This window comes from Sitophilus oryzae, unplaced genomic scaffold (genome assembly GCF_002938485.1).
Source record: "Sitophilus oryzae breed Bouriz unplaced genomic scaffold, Soryzae_2.0 scaffold_429_pilon_pilon, whole genome shotgun sequence".
In the NCBI taxonomy this organism is placed as follows: domain Eukaryota; kingdom Metazoa; phylum Arthropoda; class Insecta; order Coleoptera; family Curculionidae; genus Sitophilus; species Sitophilus oryzae.
The window spans coordinates 71,337-84,021 of NW_022147006.1; the positions used below are offsets into that span (position 1 = coordinate 71,337).

The following is a 12,685-nucleotide window of genomic DNA, read 5'->3' on the forward strand; positions in this document are numbered from 1 at the left end:
AACTATGGATGGGTTTAAACAAAGACATCTAAATAAAAGGAGACGAAACAATTTACATTTTACCGCGATCACGAACCGTGTTGCACAAAAATCGATGATGCCAATTTTAAGTGACCGGTGGTAGATTTCGGCTGATTACGGTTTGAGTTCTAAATGCTATTGCCATTACAAGGTCATTAGACTAAATATTTGTGTGGATATATAATTTTAATTATAATACATTAATTACACTAGGATTATACCTTTGAAATTATTATTAGTTTTCTAATTAAATTATATTAAAATTACGATTAAAATATATTAGGGAAATTACTAAGACAACCCGGCATCGCTACGGATTAATTTTTACTACGAATTGTCGGAATCTGTAGAAATTACGCTGACATTTGACGTATTCATTCAACTTTTGTCCAACGGAGCATTGTTGCGAGTTTTCTGCGACCGTTGGAAGTGTTTGTGGATTTCGGACAACTTTCGAATAATTATTAGATGTTTATTGCAAAGAAAACTATTATTTAAGTAGTTTTTAACTATCTACAATGGTTCGCCAGTGCACAGTTTGTTAAAGGTGGACTATTCTAACTCCTGATTGATATTTGGACGGTAAGTGTTATTACATTTTTTACCTTTAGCAATGCCTTTACAGTAGCGTATCTAAGTACTTTTAGTTATAAGTGAATTATTACAAAAAGAAATACGGTATATTTTTCTTATTTGCTGGCGTTTTTTATTGTGAAATTAGACTTATCCTCAGTTAGACCTCAGGCAAAACCGATCTACGTTTTAAGTCAATTATTTTAAAGTATTTGTCCATTTCGCTGTTACAGTTGGTGGTAAAAAATGCTCAGGGGTAATACTGGCTGTTCTCAACTTAACATTTAAAAGAAACTACTTTTTACATATTATATATCCTAAGTACCAACTAACATTCGAAACCGCTATAAATATCTTAAAAATTGTGTATGTTATGGTTAATATCTGCTGAAATAAAACAGCTGTTGCTGTTATAGGTAGTTAATACCTGAAATTTGAACATGATTTGAACATTATTATAGTTATATTCTATATTAACTATGTACCTATATGTATGCTAAATTAGTATGACAAAGTTAGCAAATGTTCAGTTAAAGACATTTAATTTTTATAATTACTTCAGACTTTGGCTAGATAATTTCCACATTTCTCCCCTAGTATTTGAAAAGAAAACTGTTTTACGTCTAAATAATATTAATATTATTGAACTCTAGTTAACATTAGCAGGTTTTAGATATTAACCGTAACACATATGATTGATCTAGGTATTATTTATTTATTTATTATAAAAAATTCTATAAGTAATTACATAATAGGTAAGGTTTAGATATACGTATTCAAAATTCAAATTAAAAAAGTTAATAAAATAAATAAAATTATAATGATGCTTCTGTACTTAAAAGGCCATGCACTGTTTTGAATGATAATGATTAGCCTTACTTATGATAATTCTTTACTCTTTCATTTATGATATTTTTTTAGTTTAGGAACCCTTTACTTTTACCCACATACCTATGCACCTGATTCACGGACATTCCCACATATCCTGGTGTTTAAATGAGGGAAAATAAACTTAGAATTTTTCCTTTAGGTTAATTTTCCTTTTTTTTACCATATATTTTATTATTTACATATATTATTAAATAGATTTATAATACTTAATATGTATGTGTTGCATATGTAACTAATAGTACTTTTGTAGCGTTCCTATAAATACTGAGCTTAGACAATGATCGATTTCACTCTTGAATTTGAAAATCAAACTAACGTGTGTCCAAATTTTTCCTGATGTATTTTTGTTAAGAGCAATATTATGATCGCTGAATTAACTGATCGAAGGCAAATAAGATGAAATTCTGAGCCTCAAATAGATAGTACCATTTTTGCTGGGGCTTTATCATACAGGTAAAAAGCAGTCAAATACATTTTAACCAATTAAATAAATAAGTTTTGTACTAATATTAGTATTTACTCTAGGTTTTCTTCTAGTTTGTACTTACCCACCCAAAAATGTTTTAGGTAAATGAACCTTCAGACCAGCTGAGGGACTAGAGAAGGTCCCTACCTAGTCCCGCTATTGGCAGTTTGGCTGGCTCCTGAAATTTGTAAGAACATTGATACATTTTATACATGTATTTTAATATTGATAATTAATTAAAATTCACAGGATTTTGCCTAAAATCATACAAGATAAACTAGCCCTTCTCAGGAAGCCCTTCCCTCAAAACAACAGAAACGGCATTGGAAAAAGAAGTTGGAATTAACCAGTATAGTGCTCTTTTTGTAAAGTGTGTTCTGGATGTTTAGAGGCTGACTTCAAAGGCTTAAAAAGAAGCTCTTGTATTTTTAAGCAAGGAATGGGGAATATAGCTGTATTCCTTAACAAAATTAATATATATAATAATGTAATAATAATACTCAAATGCTAATGTTTGTCTGTGTCGTCTCTACTGAGTAACGACTTGCTCTACAAAGTTGCTTTTTTTACTTAAAGATAGCTAATTGGCTCTTCTAAAAATTGTCGCCGGATTTTTTGTTTTCATTTAATTAAAAAAAATAAAAGTCAAAAATGTATTTTTTCCTGATGTCGTCATGGCGGATGCGCCAGGCTCCAGGCTTCAACTAGTATGTAATATATTTTAAATGAAATGCTCTCATTGCATAACTATTATTGTCAAGTAGTGTACTGTGACTTATTGAATACAGGTGTACCCTCTTGCGAAATGTTACTTTTTTAACATACAGGGTTTCACAATAGTAAATTTAATTTCGACATATCCAGGTATTTCTTAAAATAGAGACGCAAGAATTTCACGTAGACACAATTTTGCGGTAAAATCTAATACATTCTTAATCATACTTTTGACGTAACTATAGTAGACGGGATACTTTGACACATTGAGCTTTTTCAAAATAACATTTTTCTGCTTTTGTTTTGCCGTCTTAATTATTTTAAAAAATTGACATTTTTTTTTTTCTTCAAATTTTTTTCTGTGTGCTTTGTTTATGTCATTAGCTGTAATAGATTTCAAGGAAGCTGTTATAATATCTAATAGAACAATATAACGCGTAATATAGCAATTATTAATATCACTTTGTATCTTATTAATTAGAAAGCGCTATGGGTTTACTTACCTATCTTAATTTTTATAAAATACGAGACTTGTTGCTTCTCATTGTCAAGCTTTATCGGTCGAGTATCCAGAAACCCTGTATAATTAACATAGCTATCTTTTATTTTTATATGTTTGTCAAGGATATGTTATTTTGAAAAGATTATCTTCTCCACATTATAAGATCATAAACTACATAATTTTTCCCATGGTGTTGGTTTTGTTTATATATTTTCTATTTTTTTTTTTTTTTTTTTTTATTTTTTTATTACATCTTAATGATAAAATTTAATACTATAGAAGGAAATTATTAGGAAAAATTAAAAACGAAAATAGGTTTTATTGAAAATTAATTATTAATGTTTTTTGTTTGTTTTACAGCATGTAGTAAGACAATCCTCATCTTCTGATCTCTCAATAGTTGGATATTTATTATCTCAAGAAAGTCGTCAAAGTATCAGAAAAAAATATTTATCGTTTTTATAAATATATGATTTATAAATTTACAGGGTGGTGCCTCTCCTACGACGCGGAGGCTCCAAAGAGGACGACAGTGGTTTTTATCGTTAATGTAATTTTTGGGAGCATATGTATGATAATGGAAAGCATTTTATAGAAATATCAAGAGTCCTGCGGGGTGTCCCAAAAAAAAGTTATGCATCAAAATTTTTTTTTTTTTTGTAATGGAACACACCTATATATTAATTGATTTTCAGTTCTAGGAAAGAAATAAGGTGAGTTTCATTAAAAGTATACAAAAATGTAGACTTGTCATATTATTTCACATTGGTGAAAATAATGAATAAACTTTAAATTTCAATAACAGCTACCTAGATTGAAATTTACTCATTGTATATTGTAAATTAAAATTTGACCTTAAACATTCTATTAATTGATAGATACACACTGCAGTTAAAGATCAAGGAATAGTATTCAGATTGTTCAAATAAAAGGGAACTTGCTGTGTTCATTTCAAAATAAAAGTGAACAACATTACACATTTTAGTCCAATATTAAATTCACCTTTATTTTTCTCATAGAATACGAAAATCAAATAATATAGGGTGTCCCATTCAAAAAACTAAACTTTGTTGTGTAACTTTTTGTGACACCCTGTAGAATTCCATATTTTAAAAACACATATTTTATCACATTTTATATGTTTAAAATGCTCTCAGAATTAACTTACATATACTCCCAAAATTTAATTTCAATACAAACTCTTTCTCCTTGTTAGCATTTGGAAACGCCACCCTATGTATCTTAAGTAAAATTGTGCATAAGTTATTTTAATTTCAGAAGAGTATGTTAATGAGGGCATTATAATGATATTATGTAGAAATTTAAGTCTTGTAAAAGGAATTTGGAAACAAAGAAAAGAAAAATGAACGAAAAAAAAAAAAAAAAAAAATTGAAAATAAAAATAATATCAATGCATCAGTTAATTGAAGTTACTTAAAGAGAAAAATCTTTGATAAATTAGATCAACTGAATTGACCATTCAGGTATAAATATAGGTATGCAGGGTGACATTTTAAAAACATAATGGCTATAAGTCAAAGGCTATATGTGAGGATCAAAAAATATAAAAATCAAGTAAAATCGCTAAAAGCAATTTCTAATAATTGAAGCTATATCTCTTACTGTTTCTGAGATCCCAGTGCTTGTAATTATTATCTTGGACACACTATTTATGTATATATATTTGTGTAGTGGCGGGCGGAGGGATTATAATAATGTAAAGAGTTATCAGCCATTTAATAATTTAGTCCTACAGCCATTATGTCAAAATCTGTCCCCAAGATTCATTAACAAGTTTTAAATTTAGTTCTGTTCTAATTTTGTGAATGATAGACTAATCCATATGACAGTGGCATAAATACGATTAATGGAAGGTTCTAATTTCCATAACAAGGCCAGGTCTAAATTTTAAAACCCTTTAGTGAATTTGGATGTGTCTAAAAAGACCCAATAATAATATTATAGAGATATAACATTAATAGAGATAATATATGTTTTAAAACTCCTTAGCGGAACCAGTACAAAGTATTTTTTGAAAGAATGGTAAAAGGACCTGCCACACAAAAATCCAATCTTCTGCTACTATCCTTTGCTTTAACATTGTCATTTTATTCGCCGAAAACATAGAATTTTATAAGGGATACATACCCAGAGTTTTCTTGAGGCCTCTAAATTTATTTAGTTTTTCAATAAAAGAAAATATTTTTTGATATTTTTAACTCCTAGAATGGATTTACAAAATATTCATGTAAAAAAATTATCAAACATTTAAGAACAACATACTTTTTAGTAATTTTGAAATAATTAAATTGTATATTATTGGACTTACTTTAAAAGAAAGGTCAACCATAGTCACAAAGAAAAACGGGATTTTTGGGCTTTCTAATTTCGAATATAGTTCTGTCTACCTATATTTAGATGTCTTTGGGTTTAAATATAAATTCGTCATGCGTCGTCACTTGTTGTATTTAACCAGTTTTATTGGTTTATTTCAAAAATGACAGATCGTATTTCAATTTTATTGGTTTGACGGAACGATGAACGACAAACGGACACCGATGCGTATGAACTCAGTAACTTTAGATTTTTTGACGTTTGTCAAAGTCTTGCCAAATTATAGGTTATAATTTTGTGTCAACTTTTGTCAGTTTTATCAAATACCCTGCGTTTTGGAAGATGATGCATTTTGATTCGTGTTATTACATACGTGTGTTTTGTGTCTATTGAAGTCAAGTGGAGGGAAAAATCAGGTGAAATTAACTGTAGACCAGAGCACAGTTTATGGTTAATACTCACTGCCAGGCAGAAAGTCTTATACATATACGCCAATATATAATAACAATAGGATTACTATCAATAGATAAGTTTTTATACCATCTCGTCGTAGATAAATGCATCTCGAATATGGTAGAAGGGACCATACTAAACACAATACTAAAACTGGAGTAGCTTTGTAAGAAAATATCGACATCCACACGATAGGTAAATAATGGATTTTTAATTACTGCAGAAAAATAGTAATAAAGGTACTGGTTTAAAAATTAATTAAAGTTAATTAAATCAACTACTGTGAGTGTATAAAATTTGGTAGAGTGTTATTATTAATAAAAATGGTTTGTTATATTTTATGTTTGTTTTATTTATTCCTTGCGGAATATTACAAATTTGTATTTGTACATAAAGTTATATTGATAAATATAATCATAAATGCAGGAAGTTTCATAAAGAAAGCTTGAAGGTAAGAAATAGTTCTTTTTTTATATTTTTTGGTATGTATGGTGTCTTGTTTTGTTCGTTTTGTATTAGCACATACCGTTTTTTTTTTTTTTTAAATAAAATAACTGGATTACATTTTTTCAGTTTTATACAGTTTATTTCACAATATTTTGAAGTTACTTGTCGGTCAAATTTTAAATACATATATATTAATTTCCTGCCTAGCGTTCCAGTTGTACCAACTTATTTCTTTGTAAAATGAAATAAAGCACTTTGAAATATAAGGCCAGCTTGAACACATCTATCGCTGTCAAAGGATCTTCTATAGATTGGACAGACTATACTAACATACCAAATCTCTTTTTTATCTGAATAAAATAAAAAAAAATTATAGATATTTTTTTTTTTTTTTTTTTAAGTGTATAATATCAAATTTTATAAATACTGTTAAACTAAAAAAACTTCCTGACCTAGTAAAAACGCGCTAAAAAGTAAAGAAATAGATAAAGATGTTGTTCATTAATTTTATATCAACCACAAAACTGGTAAATACCAAAAACAACCAAATGTTTCAGTGCTCTTCAGAACTATTTCAGAATCGCCTACCGCTTTTTAGACAAAGTTTGGGGGAAATATATTGTTACGGATTTAGTGGGCCCTTGATATTAAAAATTATTTATAATTAAAAGGTTTTAAGAATTACTCTTAGGATACTATCTGAAATATGCACCAAACTTATACAATATATTTTTACTATTCCCGTCCTAATGAAAACAATTGTCGCGCGAAAGCAATTTCCTTTGAACTTAATTAAAAATGCCTACTGTGGTAAATCGTTTACAAATACTAACATTAAAATTAAAGATATGCAATGAACCAATCTAGTAATTTGAAATACCCTGGAACATTAATTTGCAATATGCATAATATTTCATAATTTTTCAAGATGCGATTCACACTTTGTAATTTTATTAAATAATTATTTTTAAGCAGTAATGTTTTCTTTTCAGTTATGTCAATAATAACCTTCTTTGAATTAGAACATTGGTTGTGAAAGTATCCCCTTGCCATTATTTTAATTTAAAGATGTTTCTTCTTCTTCTTAAATATGTTTTATTTTTGAGATGATAAGCAACATTCTTTTAATGGATATGTTTGAAGATAAAATGGTATAACGATTTCGTCAATATTGTCTTCAAGCCTCTTAATCTAATCAAAATAAACAAATGGAAGGCTTTGTTGTTTTCTTTATGAAGTTCTTGTGAAGTTGTGTTCGGTAACGTTCGTCAGCATAAGGCATTCTTGGATCGTTAGGCATCTATGCTCTCAGTATGGAAATCGTATAAAAACCTGTTAACTATATGTTGAATTGGCCGTTTCGTATATTATAGAATAGATGTCATTCGTATCGTTGCTATTTCTTTTGACATTAAATATAAATTGTACATTTATTAAAATACAAAATATAAATAATTTTGTATTTTAAATAACTTAATTAATCAAGAGAAAAAAAACTTGCGGGCAATATAATAAATTGGAAATTAAACCATTCTACGTAATTTTTGAAATGAATGAAAGATAAGTATACGGGTGTATGCATTATTTTTAAAATTATTTGTGGCCAAATTCTTGCGATGAGTTTCTCGGTCTACAAAATGTACTATTTTTTTTATAACAATTCATAAACTACTTAATTATTTCTCAACAATATCACACTAAATAATATCGCTAAACTAAATTTTGATTCACTTTCGTCCGATATCTTCCGGGTTCACCTATTTATTATTAATTTAAAATATGGAGGGCTTTAAAAAGGAGATTTATCGACAATGGACATATTTGAAATTTCTGTCCCTACTTCAAAGCAAGTTTCTCGGTTTGACACCAGAGGCATTGTAAGCGTGTGAGATTGATCATTTTCATTGTTAGTATACGATTTAACTGTTTTTTACTATTTTTTTTAAATTTAGAGTTAATTTATTGAACTATTGTGATGTACCAATAGGTATGATTAAAAATCCTAAACGATAGATCTTGCGTCGTACCTGGTTGTATAAGTGGAACTTACAGTGGAAAAAAGAAAGACAAAATAAAGAACGGAAAGAAACCCAAGCCTTTTCAAAGGTCCTAATGTAAGTGATATACCTAATTAATTAAAAAATATGGATAGATGTTAAGAAAAACATTCAAATTATATACTGTCAGTGCACAGATTAATTTTAACTTATCTCTTTAGGGGAAATAAATTGAGTTCACTATTTATTCATTAATATTTTATTTACAATTACCTTACAATTATTAGATGACATTGAATATAATACATCTTGAATTTAATTGTCTACGAAACAGTGACAATTTGCAAAAATTTGCTAATGGCATTAAAACTTAAATTCAAGAAAATCTAAAAAGAAAAAACACTATTGGACAAAGGAAACATTTCAGCTTAATTTACCTATTCTCTGGTTTCAGCTATAAAAAGTTATGGGATAGATAACACTGATCAAAGGGTGCAACAGTAGTGTTCATCTTCACTTTCCATTGAAGTTATTCCTGATAAAATACTTTTAATTTTCGTGATTCAGTTTCTGTCAATTGCCGTAAAACCACTACTAGTTTGTTACGAAAGTTTTTAATGTTTTTAAAATGGTATCACACTGGCATGTAAACATATCAATTTTAAATGTTTTTTTTATGAAGCTTATTAATAAATCACTAACACAAACACACCATAAACTATTTAATTCACATTTGTCATCAAGAAACAACTCTGGAAACAATTACTGTTTACATCACATCAAATCAAAGGTTGAACTGGTGATAGTTTGTTGCTGGAACTTCTATCTTTTTGTACAACAGTTCTCGGGAAGATTTATTTTAGCAGCTTATATTTTCTTTCGGCCGGTGTGTGCACTAAAAAAACCATGTAATGAAACAATTTTATAATAACAACTTAGAAAAGAATATCTAAAACCGGCATCTGATATAACCTAACTTCTAACTTACATTTCAAACTCTCAAATTTAAGGTTTTATTCACAATTTTAACCACGCACATTGTTCAATTAGAAAAAAAACACGTTTCTAAAAGCTAAATCTGGTAAAAATATGCCCAAATATTAACTTGACTCTATAATTTATAACAAAATAGTAATTTTTGCCATAAGAAGCTGTGTATTTTTCAATCTATTGGATCACATGCGCCCCTAACGGCGATTTTCGAACTTCATTTAGATCATGAAATCTGGGTCCAAAATTTTTGCGTTCGATTCGCCTCCTCCTTTTAGGCTCCATAATTTAAAACTACCTGTACCCCCCATGCCGACTCTCGATTGATCTCTATGCATGAGTTTTTGGGTGTCTAGCGCCATCTATCAATCTCTTAACATCATTAAATTTCTCTTATAGAGATCTGCCATTATAGAAACCATCTTTTTTGTTCGTTAATGTTGGTCATTTCTTATTTTATCGAGAGATGTCGCTAATGGTCCATAATACATATAATTATTCATATAAGCTCAAAAGGGTATTTTGTCCCATCCACCACGCGGATACCAACTGGATGATTCTTTTTTAAGTGAAAGTTATAGAGGGTGAGTCTTAAATAAGTGCAATATTTTCAGGGCTGGTAGATCTCGTTAAAAGAAACATTTTATCTTTACCGTTTTTCAAATATCTAAAATAACCGAGATTTTACTTTACCTAAAAAATATTTTTGCTAAAATTTGGAGAGAATCACTGGATCTTTTCCGGTTTTTTTTTTCTTGTAAATCTAACCTACTATGTAATATATTATCAACAAAATATATTTTTAACTAAAAAACTAAAAAATTCCATTTTTTCATAATTTTTTTCGTGAAAACCTCATAATCGTGTTTCTGGTGTCGAAATATACTACCCCTTAAAAATATTTGCAAGTTGCATATTGCTTTCAAGACGGTATAATATTTGATTTGTAAATTGTTTATGAAGCATTTTATATTGTTGGGTGTATGTAATCGGATAAATATTAAAAATATTGTACCAGTTTTACTATTTCTAAATTTTGTGTTGCAATAATGGAAATAATACTACCTTTTATACAGAGTCTTATACAGATTGTTAACTGGACGGTTATTTATTGAGGAACAGAATGGCAACACTGCCTACATTCCAAAATGAGTACTAAGAGCTGCCGACTCGTCCTGTCGCGTCGTCTCGACCAGCGGGCTGAGGTTGCCATATTTCAACCATAAAGCTCTTGCCGCGAGTAATAAACATTAACAACCTGTATACTTTGTTTGACCTATCTCTTCAAGTTTTAGCAGAAAATGCATTTTCTTATCATTTAGATCTCATCAAGGATATCTTTATTTAAATTGTAGAAACTAAAAATTTATCAATATCCAGAGTGTTCCATTAAAAAATACAACTTTGATATTTTTGTATTCATTTGGGACACTCTACCTTATAAAAATATTTTTAAATTGTCTCTAATAGTCGTCCAACACACCCAAAACTTATAATTTGTAAAATGTAATAGTTTGGTTACAATATTCTGTGTCGAATGAGGCGAATAACTGTATAAATATAAAAAAGCTAGCCATTTTGAGAGAAACAGAGATTGTGTAGATCATAAAACTCAGATTGGAAATCTAGTAATCTACTGCTAGACACTGATAAAGACTGCATAAATTTATTTCAATACAGGGTTGTTCACCACATACGACACGGAGTATTGTAGCTAAACGAGATTTTTACAAATTTCAAGTTTTGGGTTCGTTGAAGGACTATTAGAGCTACAATTTAAAAATAGTTTACAAGATACAGAGTACCCAAATAAGTAAAAAAATATCATATAGTTATTTTTTTAAATGGAACACCCTGTATATTATTCCTATTTTTTGATTCTATGATTGAAATAAAGGTAGAATTTGATTAAGGTTTATCACACATAAACCTCTGTTTTTGAAATATTTTCATTTTAAGAAATGGTAAAATTTTAATGCTTCATTTCTCTCCAAGGGTATCAAAGCTTTTTAATACTAAATATTTACTGAAGATTATTTATTGATCAGATTAAAGCTTGCAATAATAAAATTTTACTACCTTATACAGAGTGTCCAAAATTTATATTAAATAATTACTAGCTTTAAAACGGCAATAACGTGTTTAAGTTAAATGAACACCCTGTATATTTTACGTGAATCATATGCACAATTTAATTGTCTATCAAATTTTATTATACCATTTTTCACTATCTCTGCAACTTTTCATAGAAAATGCATTTCTTATAATTTGACCTCATTTATCACTATACCTACGGAATATTGGATATTTCAGATTTTAAGCAACATATATGCACAAAATGTAACAGGTGGTAAATATTGCAAGCCTATTGGTATACCAAAAGAACTATTTAAATCTTTATAAAGAGGCATGAATTAAATATACCACCATTATTTCCGACCAAAAATTAGTTAATTACATACTCTTTTAAATTGTTTTAATTAATAAAAGTATTCTAAATAAATGTGGATTTGGTTCATGAAATCAATATAATAATAAATTATGAAAATAAACGTCTCTGTTTTTATAAATCAGCATTCAATAAAATGAAATAAAATTTATAAGGCTGTTAGCTTTTTACCACACTGTCTAATGCACACACAAAATTCAGTTTTTAGTATTTGGAGCAATTATTATTAATCAATATAAACAATCAATTAATGTAGTCTGATCACTGGGATCATATTAATTGGTCCTTTGTAATCAAAATATTTAAACAGTTTTTTAATTTTTTATGAAATAAGCGAGCTATATCGACAATATTAGTATCTGTACTCTGGAAAATTTGTTACATCTTTTAAAATAATCTAAAATGTCAATATTCCATGAGTATAGTGATAAATGAGCTCTAAATTATAAGAAAATGCATTTTCTACGAAAAAACTTGAAGAGATGGGTAAAAATTGTATAATATAATTTGATAGAAAATTACATTGTGCATCTGATTCACGCAAAATATATAGGTGTTCCATTTAAATTAAACACGCTATTGCTGTTTAAAGCTAGTAATTATTTAATATACATTTTTAGACACTCTGTATAAGGTAGTATCTTTTTATTATTGCAACACAATATCTGGTCAATAAATAATCTTCAGTAAATATTTAGTACCAAAAACTTTGATACCCTTTGAGAAATAAAGCCTTAAATTTTTACTGCAATTTCATAAAATTGAAAATATTTCAAAAACGGTAAGGTTTAAGTATGATGAACCTTAATCAAATTTACCTTTATTTTAATCGTAGAATCTAAAATTAT

The 12,685-nt window shown here is 28.4% G+C and overlaps 1 long non-coding RNA gene across 1 annotated transcript; it reads left to right on the top strand.

The window, feature by feature from the left end:
- The first annotated feature begins 539 nt into the window (after positions 1-539).
- Positions 540-1,786, top strand: LOC115885842. The gene is made up of 2 exons (XR_004050798.1): positions 540-603; positions 1,736-1,786. It is a non-coding gene; the product is annotated as an uncharacterized LOC115885842 (long non-coding RNA).
- Positions 1,787-12,685: the final 10,899 nt, after the last annotated feature.